This window comes from Brienomyrus brachyistius, chromosome 3 (assembly GCF_023856365.1).
Source record: "Brienomyrus brachyistius isolate T26 chromosome 3, BBRACH_0.4, whole genome shotgun sequence".
Classification (NCBI taxonomy): domain Eukaryota; kingdom Metazoa; phylum Chordata; class Actinopteri; order Osteoglossiformes; family Mormyridae; genus Brienomyrus; species Brienomyrus brachyistius.
In genome coordinates this window covers 24800118-24819296 of record NC_064535.1, presented here as the reverse complement: position 1 = coordinate 24819296, position 19179 = coordinate 24800118, and the positions used below count along the sequence as shown (strand labels likewise).

General features: G+C 41.5%; 1 long non-coding RNA gene across 1 annotated transcript; it reads right to left on the bottom strand.

Moving 5' to 3' along the window:
* Positions 1-123: 123 nt before the first annotated feature.
* Positions 124-10031, bottom strand: LOC125739084 (uncharacterized). The gene is made up of 3 exons (XR_007397046.1): positions 9627-10031; positions 2105-2176; positions 124-306 (listed from the first exon to the last, which is right to left on the bottom strand). It is a non-coding gene; the product is annotated as an uncharacterized LOC125739084 (long non-coding RNA).
* Between the last annotated feature and the right edge of the window lie 9148 nt (positions 10032-19179).

Below are 19179 nucleotides of genomic sequence, written 5' to 3'. Positions count from 1 at the left end.
TCGGAAGACCGCTTTAAATTAGACACCCAAACACACTTTGTCACCTGCTTGGTACAAGTTTAATTATAAACTCACATAAAAAAAATGCTAATGGAACGGCACTTCATGCTAATACAAGGGGGATATGTCAAAAAATGCAGCCCGGAGCTGTAGTCTCTCCAGCACCTCCTGGTTCTGGCCCGGCCCACAGCAGCCTCAGTTCCCTTGAGAGTTGACCAGGTGACGTCCTTATAAGATATGCAAAACAATTCAGCTTGCTCCTCTTGATCTGGAGAAGCGGTTGAGGTTCATCTGGATTGTCACAGTCTGCAAAGGAGAACCCAGAAAGTATGCAGAGATGTCTCATTTTGTCCAGTTGTATTAGTGACATACGTCTGTGTAGGTTCTCAGTCGTCCAGGATGTGATGATCTTAAGGGCTTGAATCGAAGGAAACTGGAGATGTTTCACCTCTCAGCCGAATGGTTCCTTCAGTTCGGAACCGAAGAAGCCTTTTGGAGGGGAGGTGAAACGTCTTCAAGAAATTTAAGAAGTCCAGTTGCCTTCGATTTAAGCCCTTAAGATGGAATTGTGACCTCCTCCTTTCAGTCATTACCAACAGCTGATGACCTAAAGGTGAGAATGGAGACAGATTTTGTTCTCTCTTCACCACCACAGATCTGCAGAACCTTGGCCAGTAAACAGATTTGCTCTTTTGCTATCATTCATGAGCAAGATCCTGAGATATTTCCTCACTAAGGAATGACTCATCTCAGCTGAAAGGAGAAATCCATATTTGAGAGCACACCAATGCCTCAGATTTTGCTAATACTAATCCCTGCCACTTCCCACTCAGCATCAAACTGTGTGTTAGATATCCTAGTTACATCAGGCCAGAGGTGTGGCAACAGGACATGCAAGGAAGGCAATTCCCTGGGCCCCTGAGTGGAGGGGGGCCCCCGAGGGAGGTTCATTTCCAAGTACATTGCATTGACAAATCTTTTATTTTTTTTATTTTATTTTTTTTATTTGTGTATTCTGTTTTCACAAAAGTGAAAATAAAGGACTTGCATTTATTAAATTCTGTTTTTTTTATATTATTAATTTACACTTACACTAAAATAATGGTGATAAATTTTGCCATATTGGGGGAAGGTTAGCGGAGGGGTCCTACGGAGCTTTTTCACGTAGGGCCCCCAGAGTCCATGGAATCTCCCCTGCCAGAAGCATAACCCCATCTGCAGATAGCAGGGATGTCACCACTAGCCCTCCAAAGCAGAAGCTCTTCCAGCAGAAGCTGTATCTTGACATGTCCATGAAAATCACAAACACGAGCTGAGGCAAGATGGACCTTCAAAACACTAAATAACTGCATTTTTATGCCAGCTCTGCCATGTCTTACCTCAATAAGACAGGGACTGTAAGGCACACTACCTCATATTCCTGCAGCGCCTCCCACTGTTTGTGCCATCAGGTAATGCTCTACTGCAGTGTTTCCCAATCTGGTCCTCGGGGACCTCCAGACCGTCCGCGTTTTGTGCAAGGTGATGAACCCGCTCCAGTGCGTTCGCCGCAGGTGATGAACTCACAAGAGGGTTCCACATGACCATTTCAGGTAAATGTGAAGCATAAGAAGGACACCCTCCATCAACATTGTCAACAGAGCATTTTGCAGAAGAACAAATTGTTGTTGAACCCATTTGGTGTGGCGGTTGAAAGTAAGCAGGTGCCAGAGTTATTGATTCAACACCAGTACACTTCAGCTCCCCTGGGGGGGGAGGGTCTCTTTTGCCTGGAGCCCTACACACATGGGGGCAAAGCTTTAATCTCCGCTAATAGTTTCTTATCACAAGGGCCTGTGTTCCCCCACCCCCTTCAGCCTGTCCGCAGTGGTACAAGGACAAATCCTAATCCCTTCCTTACCATTGACTTGGTTGTGCTACTACCAGCCAACAGAAAGGTGGGGGTCAGGGCCCCCAGCCAAGGGATATACCGACGAAATTCATGTCAAAATTACTGAACCGCCTGGGTCGATTCCTCTGACTACAGAAGACTTATGAGCATATTGGACAACATTTGACCAGGGTAATTTAACAAACAGTTCCATCATCTTCCATAGTTACTTACCTAATGCAGGGCTCTGATGAGTCCATCCCAGGAAATGCAGGGGACACCCTACATGTGCTGACAAGCAGTTCCCTTTAAAACAACAAAAATGTGACCTTGTTTAATAGACTTAGGTGCTAAATTTCCACTTAAGTCATTAAGGTTCAATACCCGTCTAAAGGGCACCCTTCATAGACATAGACCAGAATCTTTGTTAAATGTTCGGTCCCAAGCACCACCCCCCACCATTTCCGTCTAATGGTTCTTCCCTGTCCCCAGAAAACACATCCGATGGGTGAGACACTGTCTGCCCACGCCACTTGCAGTCAGCACCACTCTATACAGCTAATAATGAGGAACATAATCACATTTCGCTAATGTCTGCTGTGCATTAGCAGGTAGTCTGTCCGGCTCGCCGACACCCAAGTGCCTTTCAGGAAAGCCTGTGGGAGATGCGTGTCTGCTGGCCAGGGGCAGAGAGGGTATGCGAGACAGTGAAACTGGACTCCGAAGCTCCCCCCAACTCCAGTACCATCAGATACATAAATAAGGGGGGGGGGGGACAATGAACACAAGTTACTGAAAGGTACCAGAATCAACACTGGTACTCTTCAGGATAGTTCTTGAAATTGCCCTGAATTGGCTTAGCATATACGTACATAACATTCAATGCAATCGCTAGAAGTCATTCTGCGTTCAGTATTTTGGTATAGATTAGCTTCCATGATAGCCCACTGCCATAAGAGCCCAGAACTGTGGTACGAGAGTTTCTGAGCAGATTTCATAACGCTTTCAAAGTAGAACTGGGTCACCACAACCCAAGATCAGGCACCACCCTTGTTTATCACGGAGGACTGGTAGGACCACCTAGCAGTGAAATGGTACATTCCATGGGAAACACTTGTACCAGTGTGGTGCATTAATCCACAGGCTCCTTAGCCTGCTAGCCAGACAAATCTCACTTCTGGGCTGCTGGCGAAAACAAACGATTCATTCAGGCAAATAAAGATTCCGACAAGGTCATCCTTTTCCTGGAACTCAATGGTGGGTGTAAAACGACACTACACGGTCAGGTAATTGTGACACAGGTCTGGAGCGGCTCTTGCCAAAAATCTAAAAAAAGAAATAAGAGAGACACACCCATAGTGGAGTGGGGGGAAATTACCATTAACACCCTGCTTATATTAGCTATTTCATTAAATGTGCACTGATCTCACTTTCTAAACTTGTTTCGAAACAGTAGTACATGCCAACACGAGCAGCTGAGAACTCGGAAACAAAAAATAAAGACAGGCTTCACTCCCATTTTCAAAAGTGCTAAATTGTGAAACTGAACCATTAAAATAACGAACAAGAAAAGGTCGCACTTTGCGTACTTGCGTGATAACTTGGAAGCCAAATAAAATACATGCATAAAGAGCAGTGAAAGTTGTCTACCACCTACTACACCTAGCTACCGAACGTTTCTGTATGTCGCATGAGCCATGAAATAAGTACAACTTTGTCTCTGGATGCTCTGAGACTGAGGGCAACAGAGTGGCACTTCCTGTTTCAGCCTCTCTCTACTGCCTACAGTCACTCGCTTTCCATATAACCAGACGTGGAAGCAAACGGATGCTAGCCTCAAGTCTTCTTTCTGTTTCTGAGGTTCTGCAGGGAGAACCTCACAGGAATAAGTGATGTCTATGAGGCGCAAGGGACTGGGCTAAAGCTCTCAAGCAGTAGTTGGCAAGTCTAGAACCACCGGATCCATGTACCTCACCAGTGTGAGTTCTACCATTGCCAAACACCGCCTGAGTCTGCAATGCATTCAGGAATCTCTGTAAAATATCAAAATGGCAGGTCGTCACTGGGCCCCCGCACGACAAAGTGCACAAGCAGACACAGAAGGTTGAGGAGAATCATTATAAGATAGACGCAGATTAGTTTGAGGAACACTTTGAGAAGCAGAGTCAAATACAGAAAAACAAACAAGCAAAAAAAAATTCTACAACCTGAAATTAAATGTTTTTACAAGTCCAATTTGAAGATGACTCATTGTTAATTAATCTTTGGAAAGAAACCCATTGGTGAATTCAAAGAAATTCGTGTAGGAAACGAAAACCCTAGACAACCGCAAAAGATCTCATCCTGTTTCTTTGGCCTGCTTCTTGCAGGCTGGAGCAGAGAAATCTCCTGAGGGCCAGAAGAAGTGAAGACGGGAAGTATGGTGTCTTCTTCCGCAGTCACCTCATCATCAACATTCTTCTGGAGCCTTGCAATGATTCAATAGGACCATTTCCCAAAAGAGCTCCACACATCCATCAAATATCAGCCACCACATGGGAGTCTGCGGCTCAGGTTACAAGAGGCAAGGAATCAACGACAAAAAAAAAAAAGACCTCCGCAACAGCCAGAGGACAAAGAGATCGATTGGAACAATCCTCTATCATATGAAGCTCAATGTAGACTGGAAAAAAAAGAGATAAAGACAACGAAAGGAAAAGTGGCAGCTGCTTTACCAGCATGTGGGATAATGAAAACACATACTGACACACGAAACAAAATAGTCAGCCTACCTAATATAAAATCCTGAGGTACAGCATTTAAAAGAGATGGCAAAACAGCACGGATATAGAGCTTTTCACAACTTATGATTATGCAGAAAAGGGAAATAATGGAATAATACAAGTGAAGATGAAAGAAATTTCTCCCACGGAGGCGATCATTCAGATGGAGGTGCACTAGGTTCTTCGCCATGACTTAACAGAGATTACTGCATCATCTCAAAGCAATGCAAATGCATTCTGGATACCCCATTCGTAAGCTGCACGGCCCTTTTAGCCGAAATGCAGATATGACATGACCCAAGTTATAAATATTCGATGACATATCATGTGACTACTGAACACCTTATAGCAGAAAAAGGCCTCCATGTGACCGAAGGTGCTGCTGTGCGTCTGTCTTTTCCTATATTGGCACTACACATAATTGCTCAAAGGGTAAATACAGAAGCAAAAATGTGCTAGTGCCAAAATGGGCAAAGAAGGGTGAGGTAGGTCATCCGGAAGCTTAAGAGATTAATGGAATTTTAACCAGTGAGCGGCCCCCCTCCCCATTCTGTAGAAAAGAGGGCAATGAATTTGCCACCACAGATACAAAAAAAGCCGAAAAAAAAACAATTAAAATCAAACGGGCAGCACTGCGCGGTTCTTTCTCTGCTCCGTTTATGGCCCTATGGTAATTCACTGATGGTGCGCTTTCACAGTGAATTCTACCAGTGCCATACACAGAACAGGAGTCGTCGTCACCCCGGGGGCGCGAGCCGGGGCTCTGCGCAGGCAGACTGCGGAGGAGGGCGGCTCTGAGGAAGCACAGGAGTAGGGGGGCCTTAAAGGAGAAAGGAGCTCGTAATACTGAAGGGAGTAGACGGGCTCCGCAGGAGGACGGCTCTGGTGAGAGATGATTAAACGGCACGGAGCTGACGGCGAGGCGAGCAGACGTCATGATGCGGACGAGCCGGACGGCGTCGCCAACATGGGCCCGGCGAAGAAACGCAGGCAGCGGCCGGGTCTTTGAAGGGATGGGGAATTAAATAGGTAAAAAAAAAAAAATCAATGAAAGAAAATCTTTGAATTGTACAAGTAAAGCAAGTGTGGTCCTTTTGTGCCGATAACCCATCCAGTTGGCTTTGCTTTAATCACTGAGTCTGTCGTCTTGGACGGAATTTGAGTATATTTTGGAAAACCGGCAGTGGGACATACAAGGACATGTTGTTTAGCTTCAGATGGAAGGAAGGTCAGCCTGTCATTCCCCGAAAAAACTCCCATGCACCTTCCGACTCTTTGTCAGAAATTAAAGACACAGAATACTTTATCCTTAATTAAAAACTACAAGGGACATTTTTAAAAATGCTCATGCAGTCACAATATGAATGCCGAATGCAAGCAACAATGGCTCCAGCCATGCATGTAGCATCTTATCTGCAACTAGCACGTCCTGCACTGTGACTTAGAAAGACACTGTTCTGCAGGACTGATTGATCGTTTTGTGCATTCTCAGTTTTCCACTGACAAAACCGCATTTCAAATCACATGACTTCAACTGCAGTACGCCGCTGCAGCCATACTGTCCGCTGTCACTCAGGACACCACGCTGAGGCACAACACGTGTCCTGATTGGTATTTTGAGACCATACGGTGACTTTGCAAGTGACACTTCAAGCAGAATGTAAAAGATCACACAGCAACATCACCAGGTATGGGTTACAGTGGTACCTACATATCAACAATGATGTAAAGAAAGTGCTGAACATTCAAGAGGAAAGAACAATCAAAGAGTAATCAATTAACATGGTATTGAGTCCCCTATCCCATTTCTGGGGGGCCCTATTGGTCAATCTGCAAACTAACATCATAAAAACCTTTCAGCAGAGAGACCGGCAGCCTGACTCTCACACAAGTCTATGAGCCATTTCTGAACAGTTTTTAGTTAAAATCCACCCTGATTAGAATTGTTCTCGGCCTCCGGCTGAGACTCTTCCTCCGCCAGGATGCTCACACCGTCTTTGTCCATACAGCCGCTCCACGAACCTGCAGCCAGCTGTTAATCCTCAGGGCATTCCTCTGGCCTCAGCTTAGTAATTACAGGACAGCTGAAGGTGGGCCAGCCAGTCGGAAACAAGGCACCAGCCTGGAACATAAACTGTGATGTAATCACACAGAACCCATACAAGATGTCTCCGACTTCCAGCACGTCCATCTTTAATGCAACAGCCCTGAACCGTTTCCTTGTTCTGTCACTTAAACTTCCCACTTAAAACTGTTTTTCCCGTTTTCTTTTTTTCCCATTTATAAGATCCATCTCCTTTAAGACCTTGTATAATAATCCGGTTTTAGCCTGCTTCCGTTGTTGCTGCAGTAATGTTATTCTTTTTCACTTATATGTACATGGGGCAGAGATCAGTCAATGGCATAGGATACAATGACTATATACCGCTAGATCACCCACCCCCCCAAACCTGGCCCTGAACGCATTACCATCTGTCAGGACTATCGAGCAGCAGCATAGCCCGCCGTCCTGCCCAGACTGCTCCTTCCCATAAAGCCCCCCAGCGCCATACCGTGGAGCGAACTCAGATTGATTCCGGCTCCAAATGATGTTCTAAGTGATTTTTTAGACGCCCAAATGGCTCCCAAAGCAGGAGCCTTCTTGCCATTTCCTGGAGAAATCGATACGGCCTGAAAGTGCCGCTGCGTTTCAAACAAGAGCCCCTCCGCGGGTTATATCTCCGCATTTTCAGCGTACCGCCGCAAAACGGCAAGCGCTAACTCAGATCACACAACATGGGTTCTCATTGAAATGCCCGTGAATTATTATTTTTTACAGTTTTCCTTTTCTAAAAGTACTGTTAAGCATACTCCACTCTCCGACGATCGCCCTTGGCTTTGATTAGTGGGATAGTTTCACAAACCAAATAACCTGCATTTAGTCAATGCCTTAAATGCTGTTAAAAAGCGATGTGATAAATATTTAAAAAGACCTTTCGTTCATCAAATTGACTTTGCGTAATATTAGCTCATCTACCGCAAACTAGCCAGGATTCTGTCTCTTTTCCCTGCATGCAAACTACCAAAGTAGATTTAAGATGATAAACTGAATACATATTTAAATCATATTAAATAAAAATATTTAAATAGAACGATTCCATATAGAAAATGAATTAGGTTTTGTTCATCAGAAGCAGTAATCTTTTACAGACGAATGAATAACTTCAGTCGCTACAAATTAAACAACTGCCATTAAACGCACTTTAACACATATTTACAACATGATTAAGAGACATCAATAACATATAAACGACAGGCATAACAGTTCCCGTACCATTTTCTGACTGGCATTACGGACTACTGCAGTAAACGTGGGAAGGTGAGCACTTAGATATATCCACGCAAGAAGTCCGCTCTAGTCACCTATGTTCGAATATCTGTCAAAATGACGGGGAAAATCACACTTATTTGATTACGAAATTTTCCAACTTAGTTATATTCGGAATTAAGACCTACTTTAGAAGGACGACTTTCCGTTAAACCAGACACTATTTACGAGAAGAAGCATTTTGCGCATCGACTTCAAGGCACCTAATAATAATACGCACCAGATATAATCTTTAAATACTAGGACATACGCTACATTAAAATACCTCATAATATTCAACAAAGTTTCTTGTTAAAATATCCCTTATAATGCTAAACCATGTCAAATGAGAGATATATAGTATTTATATAGCAAGATTGTTCCGACTTGTTTAACTTAATACCATCTCTTTATTCAAAACAATTATACACGTTGAGGGCCATCAATTATCAATAATATGTTTCATCTTATTGGCTGTTCGATAGTATTTTTTTCCTGTCAAAACCGAACTAACGTATTACATAAACTGTACATTAAACTTTATCCCGGTAGTAGTTTCGAATAAGAGCAACTGTGAATAAACTGAAAAACCGCATAGCCTACACTGAACTTTTAAAATGATAAATTCGGAAATTCTACAGGAGAAGTTCAGCAACAAATATCCAAGCAAGATCCTTTGAAAATAAAACGCCCCTGCCCCCCTCCCCCGTAGTTTCTTCAGCACAAAAGACACTTTGTCTTGCATGTAAAAAGACATTTTTTGGAGAATTTTTCAGTAGAATCCCAAGTCAAACGGAGCCGTTTTGATTGTGTTTCGTCAAAAAAAATTAAAATAAAATAAACATCAGGGGATATGAAACGTGTAGAACGAACAGAAAAAGAAACCAACGTATTTTTTTCAGTCGAAAATACGCACCTTTATTTTTTACGAATTAAAAAGTCAGAAGCAACTCAACAACTACGGCAGCCCGTCTGGAATACTCTGGATAATAATGGAAACGTCAGAATTCCACTATATATCAGCGTATTTACGAACGTGCGCTGCTGCAATCAAAATTCACACCGGTCAACATTTGCACGCTCACGCCGTTGACAATTACATCATTTGTCCCATAATTTAAAAGCTTTACCTGCTCCAGGTGTTTTGAGACGTCAGCGTAAGTACTTTGATAACGAAAATGAATAAAACAGCAAATACATACAGTTCTCTATGCAGTCGAAGAGTATTTGCGCACTGTACTTAGTTTATAATTAGAGTATGTAGCACTGAGACCCTGTTTCACATGCTCCGTAGCTTTTAACGATTCTGACCTACACTATTCATAAAGACGCACAGGTAGAAAACCAACGAATTCTGTATGTGGGTGGTGCCTGCACACTCCGCTGCGCACGTACCCTGGGGACCGTAGATATTGCGCACAGCTTAATACATCTTGTTTGCGCCCAGTAAATTCGATTACATTAAGATCAACGAAGCAACTTCATCACAAAACTGGCTAATATCAACGAAACAAAAGAGATCCGGGCGGTTTGGTCGACTTCCTGGGTATCAAATAACAGTTTTGGCTGAACGATCCCCCTTTACCCCGCCCTCCCCCATTACCCAGTCTGTAAGTCTTTCTCCCTCCCTCTTCTTCGGCGCGTTTACCTGCTGCATGGTTCGATCTCCACCGCAGCGAGCCGTGCAGGTGCAGTTTCCGCCCGCTGTAGCTTGAAACCACTGCCCGTAGTCCCTCCCGACAAAAGGTCTTCCTCCTGCCCCAAAGCAGCTCTGTCTGTTTGGGCTGCACAGACGGGGATTTACCAGTGGAAAGATAGTTAGGTCGTAAGCATCTTACCCTAGTGGCGAAAGAATAATCGAGCCCTCCTCCCGTCTTTCACATTTCGCATTGTCACTGGCCCAGGTGCTTTTTAAGGTGGAGCTCGTCGTGCCTCTTCAGCGCACAAGCTCCAAACCCGATACTGACTCAGGGTAAGCAGACAGCTGGGAGCGGATGTGTTGCCTTTCGGATGAATTGATTTTGCGCATGTGTTGCCCCTCGGATGAATTAATTTTATCCCACCCATCACCTCTTATACTACGTAAAAGAAGAACATAATCCTGTCATTTATATATCAACATGCCAATCAAATGGATGCTCACTAATAAATAGAAAGCATTGTGTAATTTTCATGCGTGGAAAATATAAAGCAGGACTGTGATTTTAATGCACTGGTATAGTCTAGCAGTTATTCAAAATAATTTATCATCACACAGTATACGACGTTATTTATCATAGTAAACCTCGCGATTACGTCAATATTCTAAATGTTAGCCAAATGTTAGAGATGTTCCCCTTTTCCATAGAGTAGAAAATGCAGGTACAATTTAGAGGCCTTTCACTACAATACCAGTTTAGAGGCCTACCGGCTTTGAGATGCCGCTAAACTGGTATTGAGAAAAAGTGACAATATATGCGATTTTGATTAATATAATAACAATTCGCTTTGAAATGCCGAATTGTCTACTTCATTTCATAGCATACACAAGCCTTTTCCCCAACACAAAGCAATAATATACATGCCAGTTATGAGGGATTGCCATTTAAATACGGCCCTGCAGTGCGTGTGTAGGTATATATAGGCACACACACAACAGCTACACCTACCCATTAAATTATTTTATATTAAATGACATTCAAATTAACATTTACTCATTTCAAGCCAAACTAAATTAACGAAGAACCAATAAAGGAACGTAAGGCGCGAGGCTCACATTAAAAATATTTCACTTAAAATACAACTACTAAAAACCACAATGAATAATGATAATAATAATAACAACAACAATAACATTATTATGCTTATTATTATTATAGGCCTAACAATATTAATAACAACAACATTTATCGTAAAAGCTTTTGTAAAACTGACTTTGCGCTGAGCCTGCAGTTACCGAGCTCATTAAGGATACGCTGGGATCAAATGTCCGCATCCAGATGGCCATTAATGAGCAGGTTATCGTCTCTCACACAGCGACGCCAGACTTACGTTTGTCAGCACTTCCATAAAGCGAAAAACCTCGATACTCCGGGTTTTCATTTGTAATAATTACGCGCATCCCACCATTATTAGCAATAAACATTAGGCATACAGCAGTTTCATTTAAAACAAGGTCATGTAGCGCTCTTCACCCAAAGTAACCTTTACTTAAATGTTTGCTTCTTTTTTCTTATTGGGTGGTGTACAATTAATCCAGATTAAATAGCGATGAAATATTACTCAATTGCTGACGGGTAGAACACCAAAGAAAACCCCCCAACGAACGGCGAATAGTACTAAGCTATGTTACCTCACTGCGCAGCATAATTGAATATCAGCCTGCCGTAAGCAAATCATACAACCTGAGGATCCGAGTCGCTAAGGTCCGCCGGGACGCAACTCCCAAACAGCGCAGCGTTAAGTTAAGCACCATAGTCAATCGCCACATAGAAAGAAAAAAAAACTGATGTTGAGTCAGTAAATGTAGCTGTTACAAACCAGTGCAGCTTATGTTATAAGACCCAGGTCTAGCATAGTGCCCCTTATATGCTTCGGGAATCTACCCATAGTCCTCTCTGAGAGTTATTGGGGCCCATTTATCTGCTGCTGTTAATTAGGCAAACACCTCTGTGTAAAGCAAACCCAGGTCATTTCATGTGAAATCCATCCACGGTGGTTCCATTGTTTCATCGGTATATTTTAAAACTAGGGCAGTCAGCGTTTAACCTGAGTACACCCCCCGGCTTCTTGGAACTCGTCAACTGGGTATCTGCCCGATTACATTCTGGAAACGAATCCAATCTTGTAATCCAAGTCGCGAACAGGCTCTCAATGAGGTAAATGGAAGAAGCTGAATTATCCATATGAATATTTAAAATGTTCATTACGTCGCATCGCTCCTTCATGACGCCTCGCGTTAACCTTTCGCATGCATCAGAGAAGACTCTTGAGGTAGTCTGTATACCTTTGGCACACTGTCTAATTTCAGTTGTTGATTAGGATGAACATGGTAAAGGACTTAATTAGATATAACTTCTTCATAAAGCATCAATAAACATATTGTAGCGCAATCGTATGCTATAACTAAGGCAAAATTTGTATAGGCCTATATATATTTAATATTTTCCCCTCAATAGTTCTTTGTGTGTCGTCAATTTGGTTGTCTTCGCAGGAAACCACACAACCCACGTCATACACTGGATAAATTATTTTACAGTCTCCACCCATGGTGTGCCCGAGAAAATGAATGAAACAAGTGATACACACACTCGACGGCGCCACATGTCAAAAACGTCAGCCGTGTTCCTTTGTTACTAAACATATAATGCATTTGTTTAACGGACACGGCTTACATTTAAAAACCGACTTACCGTTATTACGTATTAGCTAGATGTTATTCTATTCATCTATTTATTGCAACCAAAATGCAAATAATTAGGCTACGATCGTACTATGCATGGGACGCGTGTCTCTATATAACCAGTGACAGTTAATTACAGTGTCGTGCAATTTCGTTGCTTGGCTTCCATTTTCCAGATTGTTCTAAAACAAAACGTAAAATTGTCCGTTTTATTCCAAAATGCACCATAAATAGCTCTGCTGTGGAAGTTGGCGTGGTGAGTTGGCAAATATAAACATTATTTGTTAGATGGATTTGGGCGCGTCATTATCAAGGTATTTCACACACTAACATTCGATATTAATTAACTGCAGCTACCGATGATTTATAAAGTAGAAAATCCATTGCGGCTAAAACAATTCTAAACGTTTAAAATTGTAAAAACAAAAATTACAAACATCTTATTCACGATATGTTCATTTTATTATATTAACGCATTATCTTGTATCAACGATTTTATTGACTGCATTATATATTTATGTAAAGTTTAGTGAACAGCGATATAATCATGGTTTGAAACTAAATATTTTTAAGAAACGAAAATTGCTCAAAATAAGAGGCAAGTAATATATAACATACATAAACCATATATAGGCGTACCATTAATTAATGCCACATTGGATGTTCTCTAGTTGACTATTTTATTATGTAAGGATTTAACATTCAATTGCTTGAAAATTTTCATGTTGCCCATTGATATTTGGTGATTAGGGTTGCACAGAGGTGCCATCTCAGAGGTGAATGTATAATCACTGAAAAATAAGAATGTTGATTAATTAAAAAACACCCTCCCTGCCGAATTGGCTTCTAGAAGCATCGCACAGAATCGGAGTATGAATTCTGTTGTCTGTTTTCTGGAAAAGCATTTTGAAAAGATATATAGTATTCTGGCTCAGTCTCAGAACCTTGATTTAAAAACGTTACAAACTTAAAATTTTTTTACTCGAATTCATAAATATCAAATTCTAAAACGTTTTCTTCTCAAAACATAATCGTTATCCTTTTCCAATTGTCTCGTTCTATAAAGCCTTCGATTCAGTTTTTCCACCGCACTTAAACATTCCAGTCTCTCTAAATATCGTAAAAGGCAGACCTATACATTATTAAGTAAAATAAACAAAACAAAGGTTTACGTACAAAGGACTGTATAATACACTTAAATGTAATAATCAGGGATGTATTTCCCGTAACTGATCGATCTTAGCGAGTAACGAACAACATAACGTAGGTCGTAGGTAAAAGACGAACGAGATTCGGGAGTCTTTCCCATAACCATAGTTATTCCAAAATTAACGAACAGGCTTTCAGTAGTAGCTTGTTGGCTCCTCCCCAACCTCCGCGTAAGAAAAGCACACATATACTGTCGATAAAAAGACCAACGACCCGGCGTATTTCAATGGTACACTATGTTATATGATTGTCACACCAAACGTATACGCAGATGTGGGAAAAAACAAACTAATTAGAAAATCATTATAAACAGACCAAAGTAACCAACGAATAAATTAACTTATTTGTTGAAAATATAAAATTGATTATGTTGCTTTAGGTCTAGTGCCGAGAACCCTTTTCGACAGGGTGCAGGTGGGATTCAAGAGGCTGCGAGTATGATGTCCGCCCGCAAACCAGGATTAAACAAGCGGCTGGGCTTCCTGGGCGGCGCTGTCTCAAATGCCAAATGCCATCTTGGTTTAGTTGTGCAGTTCTCTGCCATTGCTGGTCGTGAGGTGTGATTCGCCTTCCCAGTTCAAAGGATGTGACTGAACACATAGCAAGTTTGATTGGTTAGCTCATTACGTAGTCAACCAGGGATGTTTGGCATTTATGAATTGTGCCTCATTCCATTCATAAACTGGAATATGAATTGAATTGGCCGCACCCTGTAATATGTTTATTTAGAATGTCAGGGAGAAGAATTTAATTAATTTCAAATTCAAACGCAGAAATGTCATTGAATCTAGCAAACCATAAATGAGTATATAATAGATTTACTTTCTGGATGGTGGATGTATATATTGGCATGTATTAGTGAATGAAGTGTACTTTATATCTGCATCATTGTAAGGTGAAATTTGTGTGACTGTTTTAACCTGTTCTAACAATATGTGTTTAGCTTATGTAGGCCCCCAAAAAGTCCTTTTCCGATGAGAGGGTTGTGATATATACCCTATAGGGTTACTTGCATGACTGTATGAAGGGCTCTTCCACCATGGTGCACAAAATGACACTTAAATAATTTGTTCTCTATACCTGATACTTTAAATGCGGCACTCTTTCAGTCTGAATAACAGTTACATGACTTTTCAGGTATATATAGGTGCTTGAAATAACGTAAATTTTCGTGATCGCAGAGAGGGGGAGATTTAGTGTATGGCGTTTCTGTTAACCTGCTGTGTAATTCACATTGAAACATTGCGCTGTATTGTTACATCTATACTATGTATATATACATGTATGTGAAATCAATCCCATTTTAATTGTACCTCCGTATATTCAAATTCAAATTGCGATCCTGCACAGTGTCTTCAACCTATTTCGTTTTATTTAATTTTCAAGGTCATTCTCAAGTCATTTCTGAATGGTGCACAACCATTTTATGCACTGAAATTGCACACATATGTTACAAGAAGGAGCCCCTTTTGCGCTAATTTATAGTCTACGTTATTGTTTTATATTGAAATATTACATCATCTTCATTATTATATTGTCCAAAAAAAGAGCGCAAGTGTGTTCCTGTCATCTGTTTCGGGCGATAATGAATTTAGTTACTAAGGGATTCGAGAAACACTCGCTAATTAACGACTAATCTTTAGAGTTTTATAGATAACGAAGTACATAGCGTTACGAAGCTTTCGGGGAACGCGCTCCAGTATAGGCACCGGAGTATGCGTTTTTACAAACGAACCGCTTTTTCACCAAACTTACTTTCTACTTAATAAAACATTCGGTATGTTATTGTACCAAATGAGTATAAACTTCATACTTAATTATAACTGGCATAATTTTACAATTGTAAGCGTAAATAACTAGTTCATTGTAAAAGAATTAATACATTAAGGATATTAATTCTTCGTGTCACGATCGTCGATCGTTTTCATTTTTATTTTAAACAGTAGACGTAGCCTAATATTTTACAAATATTGACACAAATTGCTCAGTTTATTCCCGTCACTTTGATTACACAAACCCCCATATTCCAAATTAGGATATAGAATAGATCGCTGTCTGTGCTTTTTGAAATAAAAATGTATTTTGGCTAAGAACAGGCAGATGCCTTTAGCTGTGCGAGGAGACGGATTAGCGGTGCAAGCTGCTGATGGCCATTAACAGAGACCCTTACATACATCTTTGAAGCTACGCATTCATTAAATCAGCGCCTGTCTATCATATTCCAGAAATGTAACTACTGTCCTTCAACATTTTAATACATCAAGACGCAAAAATTACAAGTATATAGTATTATAGGCCTACTGGCAAAAATGCCGGGAGGATCGCCGCTGTTGGCGTTATCTGTTACTTCTAATGATGGTTTTTGAGGCTGATGGTTATACGGCCAAATTAAGAATGCAGGCTAGTTGTTTCTACGTTTTCATGTGTTGGTGATCAAATTGTATAATTTCTCATTTAGTCTTTTTCTGTTTGTGTTGATATTACAACACTAGTGAATTAACTATGTCTCTCCACGGTCATCGTGCATTATATGCGATCAAATTTTCATTGGATCAAAAGGCCACCCCCTCCCGATAAACCTCTTTAAAAGGGTCAGTGCTCTCAGCTGAATTCCCGTACATTTTATACTACACCCTGCGTCTCGGCCTTTTGTTTCGAGTTCATCCACCATCGCTGCCTCACTTACCGCTGCACTTGCAGAAACGAGGTGCGCTCCTGTAATCTCAGGGCAAAATAAAGTGGACATAATCTACTTTTACGTGAGCCGTCTGAGCCCAAAATTCAGATTTATAGACGAAATAATTACAACCCTACTACATCATACATCATACTAATAATTACAACCCTCCTGATTAAAATTCGTATTAGCTTGGCACTACCACTTTATTGAAAGACACAGAACATAGAACACATGTGGCTCATTTAGTATAATTTCAACAAGCCTGCACTCAGAATATGATGAATTTATTAGTATAATTTATAGACCAAAGTATTGAAGGAAAGCTTGATGAGTCGATTGCTTCACATGCACGGCGTTAACTTGGCTCCTCTCATCCAGGGAGTGTTCCAGCCTTGTACTGTACTGCCTGACAAACGGCCCAGACCCCCCCCCCCCCCCCCAGGATAAACGGCTGGAAAATGGATGGATTTTTCTTAGAGACTAATTTGAGAACATGTAATTAGACTTACTGTATATATAGAAAAAAAGATATTCCTGTTTGCAGTTGTTATTGTATAGGCACTGGAAATTAAGGCAACTGAAATAATAAGGATACTTTTATAATGCCCGTAGGGGAATTCTCCTCTCGCTTACCCCATCCTGCTATTAAAGAGAGAGCAAACTTGGGGATCACGGCGAGCGATCTGCCATCTAGGGCGCCCGCGGAGCTGGGGGTTAAGGGCCTTGCCAAGGGCACGGAGCCCCGCCGCGGTAGGTTCAGACAGTAGGGACATGCAGCAGACTTTCGTTTATTCTCGCAGTGAGGTGAATGAACAATGATTTAAAAACGCAAACGAAGAACCGGTCCAGCGAATAGTAAAGCCAATAAGAAAGTCTGATTATTAACATTTTACATTTTGTTAATATGCGTGTGGGAATCGGGTACTGTTAACAGTACATTTTCATTTTGCCCCTTAGCCCCGTAAATCGGTACGCTCTCAGGATCACAAACCCTACAACAGAGACACCTCTGGACCCTCAAACATAACCAGAAGGCTACTGTATGTGTTTCCCATGTCAATAACCAGAGCAACTCTCCCCCACCCCCCAGCCTCTCAAGCCTTTCCGACCTTCATCCGGTAAGCTTTTTTAATCAGCTGTCCATTTATTATTAAAAAGCACGGATCGGCCTGCTTTTGGTCACTCTGCGTACATGAAACCGAACTGGAAACCGGAGTCGATCAGTCACGCAGAAACAAGAACGAGCGGCTAGGGTGTCGCCCAGGACGGTACAGCAGCAGGCTGCGCAAGTCACTGGGTCATGGGCTTGGAGAGCCAGTCCCTCACCGGCGGGTGAAGGGGGATGGAAAAATGGGCTGTACCCGATGCCCAGGGAAACGCAGCGCTATTCTAACTGCTCCCTGAAATCGTTGTGTAGTTTGCAGACTGATATTCTGAGCGCGAGTGTCATCCCTCCTCTCCCCTATAATCATGGGACTTTACCACTTTTATCGTCTTCATTTTTCCAGTGTGTGTTATAGCAGCCAATTAAAAAGACACATTCTTCACTTGGCAGAGGGATGGTGCAGAAAATCTGAGTGCAGAAATAATTTGAGAACAATGTGCAAATTATTTCAGTCAGTTATGCCAGAAAGATGATACATATCGTGTCGTGGGGCTTTTCCATTTTTGGTGGCTGGAAGTCCCGCTATACCGGAAAGTTTTACTACCAAAAAATGCATATAACAGTAAAGTAAAATAGGCAGAACATAGAGTATTACTCAAAGCGAGATGCCAAAGAGATCTCGGGTCTGGAAATATATTGCATATCTTTTGTAATATGAAAGTAAATTTCAAAACACAACAAATACTAACCGTACAAGCATACAGGCATTTAATAAAAACAATACATTTAAATAACGTTATTAAATAAAAGTATTTTGTTATTTAAGTCTGGTTACTTCTGCGCAGCATTGTCTAGACATATTAACATTGACTGTATCAGAAAGCTGTTCCGAATGCACACATAGGTGCCCATTCAGGTAAATCACATTATGTGCTTGACACAATAGTCAATATCATCAGACAAACTAAAAGCTTGCAGTAGCACTGGAAGTCATTTTTATTGGATGTGTCACATGACCATTGGATTTGGCCTATCAGAGGAGCCACTTAAGATTTACATTACATCATGCAGACAGGAACCAGTGTGACCAGCGCATTGCGGATGAACTGGCTCTAAATATTTAATAGAAGATCTCAGGTTTCCTTAGCCTTGGAGCCCAGGCCTTCAGGAAGACTGGGCCCCACCCCAGATGCCAGGCCTAGGGCAATGGGGATGATGATCCTGAGTACTCCACGCCTCACGCATGCCCCCCATCTCCATCACTTATTTTTAGGGCCCTCACTCAGGAAAGTGCATAGTATTGGAGAACAAGCTAGCATAGAAAAAAACTGTTTATACAGCAGAGAATGACACAGCATAAAGATTATATACTGTAGATGACTATGCCAAACAATTGCGGAAAAAACATCCTCGGTGATTAAAACTGGGCAACATCTTAGTTCTCACACCCTAGGCCTATCTTCTCTCCGTCACAGCACTAAGAACAATATGCTTTATACTCAAGACGGTATCAGATTAAGTAGAAAAAAACAAGAGCCAGATCCGCACTACAAAATATTATAGTCACATTACCACGCGAGCCTACATAGGAGAAGTGGGTAAAGAAAATGGATGAATGGTGTCACACGATTCTATGGTTTAATGCAGCAGACGAATCATAGAAGGTAACGGCGGATGTTTTGCGCCCTCTTGGGGGGAAGTTGTAAAATGACGATTTATTAGATTAGAGCCAGTCGAAGCAGCCACCTTTTAAAGTTACACTTAATGACGCAGCATAAACTCTAATGTAAAAATACTCAAAATAAATAGAAATAAGCCAATATCTA